Below are 13,936 nucleotides of genomic sequence, written 5' to 3' on the forward strand. Positions count from 1 at the left end.
CTAAAGTGACAGCCACCGTGACAGACAATGGGTCCAATTTTATCAAAGCTTTTAGAATGTTCCAAAAATCAGACTCTGATGAGGAATCGGAAGAAGATGAAGAGGTGACATTTACTGATGTTAAGCAGACCCTCTCCACAGAATCTGAAGGACAGTTTTCTCTCCCTCCACACTTAAGGTGTGCATCACCCACACTGAACTTAATTTTTCATCATGTTGAAAAATGGCTTCCAGCAAATGAGGCATAATTCATCTACAGAAGTGCAACTTCAAAGTGTTCTGCAATGTGGACAAAAGCAAACCGTTCTTCTGTTGCTTCAGAGTTGGTAGATAATTTTTTCAAGAAAAAACTCACAGTACCTGTTTCAGCACGATGGAATTCATTTCACGACGCTCTGTCCAGGATCACTGACATTCCCCTTGCTGAATTAAATACTGTCTGCACTCAGTTTGGAATCAAATGCTTCACTGATCGGGAGTATCTGTTCCTAAAGGAGTATTGTGTCGTGTTGAAGCCACTCACTGTTGCACTAGACATATTGCAAGGAGAAGAGAACTGCTATTTTGGAATCCTTCTTCCAATTCTGGAGATTCTAATGTCCAGGACGCTGGCACTGCAGGACGAGCTTAAGCTGACAGCATCCCTCCCTGATATCATTGTTAAGGTAATCTATATATAGCCTTACCCTAAAATAAAATTTTGTTTTATTTATCATGCTCTTATGTGAAGTGTCTGATGTATTTTTTTCTCATAGGCGATCAAGGTGCGCTTTTCCTCAATGATGGACAATAAAGAAGCTCTCCTGGCTGCAGTCACTTTGCCTAAATTTAAGTTACGCTGGATCAGAGAAGAAGAGAAAAAAGACATGGTTAGGGCAATGCTTACTACAGAGTGCCGTGGGTTGTCTCTTGAAGACCAACAACCTGGTCAAGATCACAAGAACCCTGCTAACTCCACTGATGATGTTTTTTTCATTTGAGGAGGACGACTGTACCTACTCTGCTGAAACAGAGGTGATGGAATATTTGAAATCTGCTGGGTCTGAGCTGGGTGTTCTTAGCCAGTTTCCCAGGATTAAGGCCATTTCACTGAGGTACAACACAGCCACACCATCAAGCGCACCAGTCGAAAGGCTTTTTAGCCTCGGCAATCTTGTGCTTACACCCAGAAGGAACAGACTGTCAAGTGAACGCTTTGAGAGACTTACATTAATGAGATACAACAACTTTTTCAAAAACAACACAGCTAAGTAGTACAAAAAATGTTTTGGAAAACATGAGTGCATACAGCATGCAGGAAATATGGTGCTCATTGGTTTGAGGAAGTTTCAGAGGAATTCTGTTTGTTAACCAAAGTTCAGAGTTAACTTCACTTTGTTGAATCATATGACATGATTACATACATTATGTATGAATATATTACTCATTGCTTTGAAAATGTAAACATTTTAATGTTTACTGCGTGAAATATGTCATGTATAACATTTCTTAGGTTAAGCCTTTTTGTTATTCAGATATGTTGCAGAAAAATATATTTGTTATTCTGGAAAAGTGTTTCTTAGCTAAAGAAAGTTACATTCCTTACTAAAAAATGTAATTATTAAAGAATCTATTTTTTTATAGAATGTAATAAAGATGATTCAGGAAGCAAAAAGGCTAAACTATTTCATGTTGACTCATATTTTTTTTTTAAATTATTTATTATTTAAAGAGTTTAATTTCTATTGTTTGTCCACTCAAGGTTTATGGGGATTTTAATAAGTATTTAGTTAAATTACTTATTGAGCAATTAAGTTACTTTTCAGACACAGTAATTAGATAAGTATTTTAAATACAATATTGATTAAGTAATTAGTAATAGTAATTACTAACTTTTTTTAAAGTAACTTACCCAACACTGGATACAACTGTGATGGGCCTTATGAAAAGAGGAAATGAGACAGCATACAGGAAGGAGGTGCAGTGGTTGACAGGCTGGTGTGCAGTTAACACCCTGAATTTAAACACCAAAAAAAACCCAAACAATAAAAAAAAAATCATTGTTGATTTTAGAAGAAACATGGTGGATCACCAGCATCTGGTTCCTGGGCAAATTCATTCTTGTAAAAAATGTTAACACCCTATAAAAAGCCTGTATGTTTACTAATGTATTTGCACAGCAAATCCAGCATGTCCAAATTAACACTGTCGGATTTGATTTCAACACTATTAAAAGTGTCTATATAGGTCCACACCAGAGAGTGTTAATTTAACTCTTTTTGGAGAGTTGGTACGTTAACTCTGATTTAGTGTTAAACACCAAATCTGTCTGGAGTTGATAATTTAACACTTGGTGTTAAGAGTTTATATATTAACTCTCAAAGAGTATTTTAGTTTAACTACGTGAGAGTTAATTCCAAAAAGTGGGAATTTTCCTGTTCTGAACTTCTAGAAATTTCTTTTGGAAATAAACATTTACTAAAAAGACACAATGGTTTTTGAAAAACATTTATTCTGAACTGTGCACCACAATTTCAAAACACTTCTGCTCTCCCCCATATTCCATCTTCACAAGCATATCCTATGTGGAGATTGAATAAAAATTAGTTGACACTAATTAATGGCACACATAATCCAGTAATCAATTGCAGCACAGTAAAAAAAAAGGAATCCTTTTTGAGCCATTACTTGTGTAAAGTATTTTCCAAAAAGACAAGGACACAGGCAACAGGTAATAAATGTAAAACCTCAACCTTTTTCATTTTAACCTAAAACGTGTGCACAAAACTCTGGAGGGATCTAAATGCTAACTAGAACCCAGTCAGGACGTCAGCTACTGCTGTTTGCTCGTTTTTGTTTTCATGGGAGATCGTTTTCAGGCTTCAAGTAGCACCATTATACCAACATTTCACATTCTAGACATTGTTTTAGGTGTGTTTGACCAAAAGTTTGACTGAAAATTCACATGCAAGCTTTTTTTCAAGGCTGTGGTATTTGCCCGCAAACAATACCTTTCAGCTAGCTAAAACAGAATATTATTCCATCTCCGAGCAACATGGCTAATGCCTTTCACACAGCTTTGTCTCAACTCCAAAGAGCCACAGAAGTAAAAGCTAATAATAATAATTGAAACAATCTTTGAAAAAATTACTTACCAAGCATGGCAAACAACTCAAATATGTAGAGCAAAATGTTCTGAAACGGATTCACTTCAGCTTGCATTGGAGCCTATGGTGCTTGGGGCGGAGTCTGTGAATTTACTCTATAGGGCTTTGGATTTGACGTCACGCCGCAATGCATTATGGGAGCGCAGCGCCATTTTCAGGGTCTACGAATCAACACAAACACACTGTGTTGGAACGACGACTACAAGAAAGATGCTTAAAAGCAGCTCAAAAGAGAATGAACTGTATAGAGACCGATTGCGTCCAGAGGCGAAGCAGCGGTACTTGCAGAAAAGAGCGTGCATTGGAAATGTGGACCCGTATGAAATACGGCCGTGGAGTAGAAACTAGTGATGTGCGGATCGATCCTGAAATATCGATTCCTCCGATACCAATCATTTATGTTCTAGAATCGATTCTCACATTAAAATATCGATATTTTAGTAATTTAGAGTAAATTTGTAGTTTATCATTAACAGGAACACAGTGGAAAGAAACTATAACATTCGGATTGTCTACATTCAAAGGAACTACTTCCTCTTCCGCCTTTCATAGTCATGTGCGAAATACGGCTGTATAAATGTCTCGCAGCGCCTTGGCGTGCGCACTCACAACAATGGCTGAGCGTAATTGTGCGGACGTATTTTACCTCCACAAACAGCTGAGACGTGGTTTGCGATACATGTCGTAAAAAAGTGCTCCAAGAGTGAGGTGTTGTGGCCGTAGCCTACTAGGGAGACATTCAAAAGGTCTGTTGGGGGGGGGGGGGGGGGGGTGATAAATACATTTTACAGGGTTTATTTATCGGATAAAATACGTTAAATCACCTTTATTATTGGCCGGCCCGGAAACAGCGGGGGTGTCCAAATTCAGAGGCTGCTTCCACTTGAGCACCTGGCCTTCACGGTCTAAAGAAAGCCGGGTTGTACGTCACGAGCTCCCTCGGTGGAGGGTGAATACAACCGGGCGCTGACGTAAACTCTCGACCGTCTCACACTTCTCTTTAATCATTTTCTGTTTGACGTTTATTCAGCTGTGTGAAAACCCCGGAGGAACCCTCCTGAGGGATTAATAAAGTTAAATTTAATCTAATCTAATAACTTTAATCTCAGCCAAACCGATTTACTCACGAACAAATAAAACACTGAAAAAGCCAAACAATAACATTTTTAAGTTATCAAAGTGACTTGTATATCATGTTTCTATATGATGAACCCTGCATTATTAAGTGATAAGAACAAGTAATCTGATGCCCTGTAATCATTATAACGCTATAATTTGAGATACAATAAATAAAATACGTTTTTGTACAAAGTATCGGTATCGGATCAGTATCGTCGATACCACCCTGAATATTACTTGGTATCGGATCGGAAAGGAAATCAGTGGTATCGCACATCACTAGTAGAAACCCTGAAGACCAACCGCTATTGACGTAGCCTGACCTTGTCTGTGGAGTCAGCGCGTACAAGTCGTCATTCAAACAAAGGTAAGTCAGCTCGAGTACTGCGAGTGAAATGCGTTTGATTTCCCTGCAAACATTCAGATTAGTCCAGCATAAATTCATTCATGAGGGGAAATTACAGTGAGAACATGTGGAGGCTGTTAGATGGATTACATAGTGAGTTCAGTGCATTGATGAGACATTGTCCTGAAGGATTGTTCTTTATGGTTAAAGAAATTGCACTAATTTATTCATATTTATTATAAATAATCCTAATTATACATCTTGCTTCCATGTTTGTATCCTGTGTCACTAAAAATACATTTTATTTTAGTTTTATACATTGATTAATGACCTGCAGAATCTCCTTATCATATTAAGTGATTCATAATTGTCACTTTATACTTTCTCCATCTCTAAAGTGATGACATCCTTGCATTACATACTTTAGGTTCATTTTCTGCAGGCAGGTTTCTGACAGAGAACAGGCAGATTTAGAATATAACATGCAGCGTTCTATAGATGGACACATAAAGAAATGAAAAATGACATGTATGTGCTAACATTCTAAACACTTTGTTACATTTATGATAAAGTAGATTAAAGACATTTATGTCTGCCTTGGCTCATTAGTTCTTGTCTTTAAATGAACTTTGTCTGTGTGTGTTTCAGGTACTGCACTCTCAAAGACTGAATGAACCAGCATTGCAGCCATAGGTCACTGTGAGCATCACAGGAAGGTTGAAGCCGCCCACTGCACCTGTAAGGCCGGAGTCGCAGAGACCTGCAGCCATGTCGCTGCTCTTCTGTTTAATGTAGAAGCAACAGTGTTGATCCGTGGCACAAGGACTGTTACAGATGAACCTGCATACTGGGTTTTTCTGGGTAATATGACCAAGATACAGCCAGAGGTTGGCCATAAGATACACTTCTCCTCTTCAGCTGCCCAAAAAAAGGCTCTCAATCAAAACATAAACAGACCATCTGTAGTGACAGGGAAAAGGAGCCGTCCTCAAAACAGAAAAATCCCACCTGCTACTGTGGAGGAGTTGTCACTGCTATTGGATACTTTGCTGGAACACAGTAAAGCTGTGGGTTGTGGGAATGACCCATAATGTTTTATCTAGGGGTCTAGATTTATGCCTGTAGTGCACTGCTGTGTAAATAATTTGCATTTACTGAATATGTACTGACTGACTCCCACTGTTCAAAAGTTGAATAAAGAAACAAACAAATTTTTGCCTCTTTTTTTTTTTTTTAAATTAAAACCACCTTATAGAACATCACATCAGTTACAGTGTAGAATCCATGTCATTTATAGTTTACAAATGACAAAATGTTTACACAAAATCATGAGTGTTTACATGATCTCACCCACTACTAACATTACTTTATTTACTGTATCTTTTGAAAAAATACAGCAATTTTAACAGCACAAGACTTAAGAATATTTAACAGGAGCAGGTTTCATTTTTCCCTGGTTTTATTATCACACTGTTCACCAAACGCAGCAAACATTCACCATCTTATCCAGAAGGGTCACCTCTTCACCCTCACATGGAAGAAGTAATCTGATTGGCATGGTGGTATGTTTGAAGCAGGTCCCTTGTGTAGCACTGGAACCCAGTCACGATGTTTCATCCATTTCATAGGCTGGTTTGCTGCAATAATGCCAAATAATTAGCAACTCTATAAATAGAAGGTAGTTTTGCAAAATTTCTCAGTAGGATGTTTGTTCTAATTTGCTATGACCTCAGAGCGCATCAAAAATAAAACTAATAGGCTATAAAGAGTGATATGAACATATTTAGAACTTACCGGAATGAAAATGTCTGGAGCACCAACAGATATTTGGAGATGGAAGAGAACTGGATATCAGCTCGTCTCACAGCTGCTATCCAGACTAGACGCCTTTGTTTGGTAACATCCGATACACGAGCTGCCTCATGTTGCTTCCAGGTTGGGAAAGAATGAAAAGATAAACCATTTTCAACCTTATTCTCTTGCCGGTCGTGTGATCGAACATTGCAGCCGACCACACAGCAAATACGAACCATGGCTGTTGTGTGTGACTTCGCTCCCTTTTTACTTGCGCTAGACCCCCAAAATGGCGGATCGGGCCAAAATCCTTTCCACGCCCACCCCCGTGACATCACGCTCCAAAGCCCTATAGCTGTCATAGCCCCTGTAGGAGTTCAGAGTTAAGAGGTCAAGAGTTAATGTTTCCATTGTAACACCTCCAGATTTGACATAGAAACACTCATTTTTAACACTCGGTTTTAACTACCGTATTTCCCAGACTACAAAGCGCACCTGAATATTAGCCGCACAAGCTAAAATCAGGGGAAAATCCTGTTTTGTACATACATTAGCCGCACCTGACCAAAAGCCGCAGGTTTTTCAATGTTGACTTATCATATGTAAGAGAATATGCACAAAGCGAATTGTCAGGAAAGAGATGGCTGTTTGGAGACACACCCCTTTTATTAATATTTTGAAAAACAAGTTATGGATACATATTTGCACATGTACTGTGCTTCATAAATGAGTAACAAATGTAGTACATAACAATAACCTACAGCACACCAGAAAAATAGATTCGGACTACCTTTTAGGCTCAGGTGCAGTGACATGGCTTCAACAAGAAGAAAAGTCAGTCATTCACCACCATCTTCCTGCGCACTAAAACCACCAAAGTCCTCTTTTCCAGTGTCGGAAACGAACAGGCTCAGGATGGCTTCGTCATCCACTCTCAGCTTCTTTCCTTCGTTGTCACTTTCAAAACCAAAGAAATCCTCATTGTCAGTGTCAGAGTCGAACACCCTCAGAAGGGCTGTGGCGGTGTCCTCCTCTCCATCATGCAGTAGTCCAGCCCTTCGAAATCCGTGGGTGATCGTGGATGTTTTCACACTTTTCCACGCTGTCAGAATCCACCGGTGGAGTTGAGCATAACTTATCGCCGCTGGTCATCCACGACTCCCGCTGAACGCGTAGCGCTACTTTGAAGTTTTTTTTTCGCGCTACTTGTACGGCACTATGTTGCCTGGCGGATGGACATGTGACCAACATACCACTCTTGAACCCCGATCCTTCCGCCAGGCAACGTAGTGCCGTACAACAGCGGAACAAACAAAACAAATCGTCTTACGATATCACAAAAATCATGGACAATCCATAGAAAAGCCGCACCTGACTAAAAGCCGCAGGGTTCAAAGCTTGTGCAAAAAGTAGCGGCTTATAGCCCGGCAATTACGGTACTATCATTTTACACCTCAGAGTTACATTCAAAGAATGTGACTCTACTTAGAGTACAATTAACTCTACTTTTGCAAGAAGACTACTAACACCAAAACATTTAACACTTTTGAATTTGCTGTGCGGAAATATATTTAATATAAATTTTAACAATATTACATTTAGTAATATTACTAAATGTTTAAAATGGAAATTCTTTAAAAATGCAATTTAATGGTGAAGATTAAATTAGGACACCCCCATATTTATTACCAATTAAAATGCGTGAATTCACACATAGTTGCACATCAGGTGCAAAAGATTAGGACATTGTTACTAGCATCTACTAGCAGTACTTACTAGCAGGAGGCTTGCCCGATTAAAACCTCAGACATGGTTATGACTTAACGTGCCACATCATCTACTGGTGTCACTGCTCCATTGAAAGCCTCCTGACCTATGGCATCTTAGTGTGGTATAGCAGCAGCTCTGCAGCCTTTCAGGCCCTGGGGAGATTGCTAAAACTGCAAATAAAATAAATACATGCATACCTGCCCCGAATGATATTTTCACATCCCATTCAGAAAGAAATATATATCATAATGGAATTATCAGACTCCTCCCAATCTTTTCTTTGAACTTTTGCCCTTGAGTACCCCATATAGAACACCATTAGAGTTTTGATCAGTTTTTCAACAAAGGCCAATCATCACTGATCTGGGAATTAAATTTATTTTATTTTTACAGCATATGTTGGCATATTAAAATTACCGACTGTGTGAGAAAAATTTTTTGTTGTCTATTATTATCAAAAAGAGTCATCTTTTTAAGAAGTGAATCATAAATAAAGGAACCTTGAAGGTAGAACAATGTTTTGACATTTACCTATGCACTCTGATGGATGGAGAGCATGTTTCCTTATTTTGAAGGGCCTAGCATCAAAATCAATATGTCTAGTATTTTTTTCATAATACTGCTACTTTTGAAAAAAGTCCACTCCTCCCCTGCAACTGAGCCACCAACCACACCCTGCCACACACCCCCACCGTCCAAATTAGGACGGGGAGCCATCCGAACAAGCCGAATGGAAGTGTGACTCTTCAAATAAGGGAATCTGCCAGTAGCCCTCGTTCAAATCCGGCGTCATAAAAAAGCTAGCAGTGCCTAACCGGTCCAGGAGTTAGTCGACCCAGGGCATAGGATAAGCATCAAAGTTTGACACCTCATCTCTTTTGTGCTCTGGTAACCTGTAGGGCCATGAACACATCATCATGCCAGGCTGTGTTTCAAAGTGATGCTCCATGAGATTTGTACAGCCGGGTAAGAGGGAGAATACATCTGCAAAACGCTGTTGCAAAGCAGCAGTATCAGCTCCCTGGGCCTGTGTGAGATGATCATCAGAATTTGGCACGTCCGGCCCCAACTCATCTCTCTCCTTAACCAGGCTCATCAGAGAAGTGGTTTCAGCCTCTCTCCATGATTTAAAGACGTTGAGGTCATATATCTGTGTGGCTCCACCCCTTATAGTCCACATTCCCCACTGGTCGTGTGACCACAAAGGGTCCTTGCTACTTGGCTAGTAACTTTGAGTTAGAAGAAGGGACTAACACAAGCAATTTATCTCCCAGTGAAAATTTCCTGAGTCTAGGCAACAACAGGGGTCTAACCAGCAATCCCAATTGCATTCATCCTCGTGAATGAACTTCAAAATCATGGACTTTAAAGTCTTATTCTGCCGCTCCACCAGCCCATCAGTCTGAGCCCAGAGATGACCTTAAACAGTGCCTGCACCACATTCTTCGCAGAAATGGTGCGCATTAGTAGTGCTTCCAGATATTGTGTTGCATAATCCACCAGAACTAATATAAAGCGATATCTGCATGCACGTCGGTGAAATGGCCCGATAAGGTCCATGCCAATGCACTCAAATGGGAAAATGGTGTTAGGAGAACTTACACGGATGGATTTAGTGGCAGAAACACACACGGGCACAAGATAGCAGTGATGCAGATTTATATACAATGATAGGGAAATATTTACAAGGGAAGGGGCTATATACAGTGACAGGTAAAAATGTGCAAGAAGAGCCGAGAGTTAAACTAAAGTGGACGGGGAGAGTTGGAGAGCTTACTTGAAACACAGAACTACAGCTGTAGCGGTGGTCACAGACTGGTATGAAGTAACTCTCCGTCACGGATCCAAAGAAGCCAACACAAAGTGTCAGGGTTCCTGGGTCGGTGACCCAGTGTTTTCAGTTTTGTTCATGTTCAGTTTATTTTGCCACTTCCATGTGCTCACTTCCTGCTTTTCCTGTGTCAGCTCGTCTTGTGTCATTAGCCAGATTATGTTCAGCTGTGTACCCACCGGTCTCTCATTATCATCCTCATCAGTCTGTGTTTTTAAGCACTCTGTTTCTACTCCCTATAATAAACCTTCACCTACCTGCCAGTCCTGCGTTTGGGTTCCTTCTTCCTCGCCTCCACACAGAATGACACGACCCGTGCCACGAAGACACGATTGGAACCCAGCGGACTCGGACCTCTACGAGTGGCAGGAGGTAGCGCTCTCCATTTGGGCGGAGAAGCTCAGGGGGAAACAGCGGCTCTTCTCAGAGAGGGAGCACGTCTTTGAGGGGACTCGCCTGGCTCTGGGCGGGCCTCGGAGACGCCGCGGTCCTCCACCTGCTGCCTCACCTGCATCGGAGCATTCGCCGCGGAGAGTGGGCGTCACAGGCCAAGCTTCGGCCGCTCGCTCTCCCACCGCTCCGCTCCTCGCTCGCCCGCCAGCCGCCTCATTCGCCGGACCTCCACCATCGCCACGGCACAACGGCTACGCCTCCCACCTCGGCTCAACGGAGGCTACCGCGCCAGAGGCTCTGCTGTTTACCCCGGCCGCTTCCTCTTCCCGGAGAAAGCGGCGCACACGCCGCCATAAAACAGACTACTTTCAACCACTCCCGATGGTGAGCTCCAGTGACTGTTTTTCGCACTCACCATCTGATTATTCACTCAAAACGCACAATAACCCCATCTCTGATTCGTGGGATGTTTCCCTCCTGGAGGATTCTGTGGACTGGGAAGATTTGTTCTGCTCTGCTCTCCCAAAGACTGTAGATAGTGGTGGCAGGAAAACCAGAACAATCTCCAATAAATCTGCCAGTAACACACACACCGTCACTATTTCCACACCCATTATTCAGCCATTTCCCACCAGCACGGGGGCTCAGTCTACACCCACACCAGTGCCAGCTCCCAGGAGGAGGGCAGCTTCGACCCAGTCTACCTCCACACCCGCTTCTGTTTCTCAGGTGGGGGTGACTGGTGTCCAGCCACCTTCCGTGCCTGTCCCAGCGCCCAGGCTGAGGGCAGCCAGAACCCAGCCTGACCTCCCTAGAGGCTTGGAAGAGCTAACCGGTTCACCTGCTACGTCACCACTCCATCCACCTCCTGACCCAGCCTTTCACGCCCTCGCACTATCCCTAGTTAGATTAGCTGAAGTGTCCCCTGCTCAGGCACCGGCCTTACTAGCTCAGGCTGTAGCTTTATCTCCCTCATTAGCTCAATCTGTAGCTCAGCCATTAGCCACACCAACCTCAACTCCGTCGTCAGCCTCACCTGCTGTTCAGCTTCCACTCCAGTCAGTTCCCTCACCTGCTGTTCAGCTTCCACTCCAGTTCCCTCACCTGCTGTTCAGCTTCCACTCCAGTCAGTTCCCTCACCTGCTGTTCAGCCTTCACTCCAGCCCCCTGTACTTCCGTCTCCTGTCCTCCAGTCTCCTCCAGTCCAGTCTGTAGTCCAGTCAGTCCAGTCTGCCCCGGTCCAGTCTGTAGTCCAGTCAGTCCAGTCTGCTCCGGTCCAGTCTGTAGTCCAGTCAGTCCAGTCTGCTCCTGCTCAGTCTGTAGTCCAGTCGCCTCCTGTCTCCCAGTCGCCCGTCTACCATCCTGTTCAGTTCCCGGACCGGCAGCCACAGCACCCAGAGCCAGCTGTGAGCTCTCCTGCTTCTCAGCCAGGGGTTTCCGCACCCGCTGGCCCGGCCGCTCCTCAGCCAGGGGTTTCCGCACCCGCTGGCCCGGCCGCTCCTCAGCCAGGGGCTTCCGCGCCTACTGGCCCTGCCTGTCTCCAGCCAGAGGCTTCCGCGCCCACTGGCCCTGCCTGTCTCCAGCCAGAGGCTTCCGCACCCACTGGCCCTCCCTGTCTCCAGCCTAGGCTTCCGCGCCCACTGGCCCTGCCTGTCTCCAGCCAGAGGCTTCCGCCTCGCCTGGTCCGGCCTCGGCCTCAGCATCTGCCTCGCCTGGTCCGGCCTCGGCCTCAGCGTCTGCTTCGCCTGGTCCGGCCTCGGCCTCAGCGTCTGCCTCGCCTGGTCCGGCCTCGGCCTCAGCTTCTGCTTCGCCTGGTCCGGCCTCGGCCTCAGCTTCTGCTTCGCCTGGTCCGGCCTCGGCTTCAGCTTCTGCTTCGCCTGGTCCTGCTGCTGCCGCGTCGTCGCGTCAGCCATGTTCTGGACCACATGGCCACCCGCCTGAACTGTCTCGTCTCGGCCGCGGACCACGTGGCCGCCCACCGGTGCTGTCTCGGTGTGGACTCCGTCCCTCCGTCCTGGGCCCCTTCCGCCCACCCTGTTCTGTTTTTTTTGCTCTTTTGGCCGTCGGGTGCCGGCCATTGGAGGGGGGGGGGGGGTACTGTCAGGGTTCCTGGGTCGGTGACCCAGTGTTTTCAGTTTTGTTCATGTTCAGTTTATTTTGCCACTTCCATGTGCTCACTTCCTGCTTTTCCTGTGTCAGCTCGTCTTGTGTCATTAGCCAGATTATGTTCAGCTGTGTACCCACCGGTCTCTCATTATCATCCTCATCAGTCTGTGTATTTAAGCACTCTGTTTCTACCTGTTCACTGTCGTGTCATTGATGTTACGTTGTCCTTCCCGTGTGTTCCCTCAGTTCAGTCAGCCGTTCAGTTGTCCAGCCAGTCAGTGTCCGTTCACCCTCTGTTCACCCACTCCCTATAATAAACCTTCACCTACCTGCCTGTGAGTCCAGCGTTTGGGTTCCTTCTTCCTCGCCTCCACACAACGCCTGACACAAAGAAAACTAGGCAGGCGAGCAGGCAGCGGGACAGGCTAGTAAAAAGGAGAAGCAGGCAGGAGATGGATCCTCAAAACATGCAGCTCAATAGCGTGGAATCAACAGATTCAGCTTGCACCAACACGTTACCACTTATGACAGTGACAATACTCCGACACCAGACGTCCGTGACTCAGCTCCATAAAAGCGCTCACTGATGACGTCCGATGCGCCGCAGGTGTGCCGGAATGCTATCAAGCCCCGCCCCGCCTACCTATGCCAGAAAGGGAAACAAAACCCAAAAAACAACAATACAACTACCCACCACCTCCTAACAAATGGTGCTTTTGGAATGGCCAGCTGGTTAAACAGCTGACCCTCTGGGCACACATTTGCCCGGATGTTCGGCCAATAAAATCGGGTCATTATTCTATCCAGAGTTTAGTCATACCCCACGTGAATGACCATTGGGTTGTAATGAGCCCCCTGGAAAATCATTTCCCAGCAGCTTTTAGGGACCAAGAACTGGTGTCATGGCTCACTCAACACAATCTGTCCCTAATCAATACAAAATGAGGAAACATCAGTGCTGCTTCAGGGTGCACCATCTGACCAACAATACTCATCACCTGGTCAAAGGTTGAGCGTAGGGTATCATCACGAGACTGCTTCAGTGGAAAATTTTCCGTGGAGTGAATTACCGGTGGAACCGGTGGGGTCTCCCGGGAAGGTCCCGCTCCTCCTCCTCCCAAGACCCTCCTTAGTGGGGCCAGGACCAATCGGTCCCTCGCTGCTGGCCATGGCTGTTCCCACGGGTGTTCCAGTCGGGTTGCCAGGTGGTCGTCAGCCAGCATCAATGCAGCCTCGAGACTCACCAGCCAGCAACAGCAGACCCACTCCATCGTCCTAGCCCTGAGCCCCCCCATGAGCACCATCATGTTCAGCAGCCGCACCTCCTGCAGCCACCTTGCCACGGTGTTGTGCAGCCCCCTTGCAAACGCGAAGGGACGGTCCTCTGGTCCCATCTGTCCCTCCAGAAAGCAGCACCAATGGACTCCACAA

At 44.8% G+C, this 13,936-nt stretch overlaps 1 long non-coding RNA gene across 1 annotated transcript; it reads right to left on the reverse strand.

Annotated features, from left to right (window-relative positions):
• Positions 1-6,052: 6,052 nt before the first annotated feature.
• LOC145420694 (uncharacterized) lies at positions 6,053-7,850 on the reverse strand. Its single transcript, XR_013902012.1, has 2 exons — positions 6,406-7,850; positions 6,053-6,248 (listed from the first exon to the last, which is right to left on the reverse strand). It is a non-coding gene; the product is annotated as an uncharacterized LOC145420694 (long non-coding RNA).
• Between the last annotated feature and the right edge of the window lie 6,086 nt (positions 7,851-13,936).

The sequence above is a fragment of the Astatotilapia calliptera genome, chromosome 15 (genome assembly GCF_964374335.1).
Source record: "Astatotilapia calliptera chromosome 15, fAstCal68.1, whole genome shotgun sequence".
Taxonomy (NCBI): domain Eukaryota; kingdom Metazoa; phylum Chordata; class Actinopteri; order Cichliformes; family Cichlidae; genus Astatotilapia; species Astatotilapia calliptera.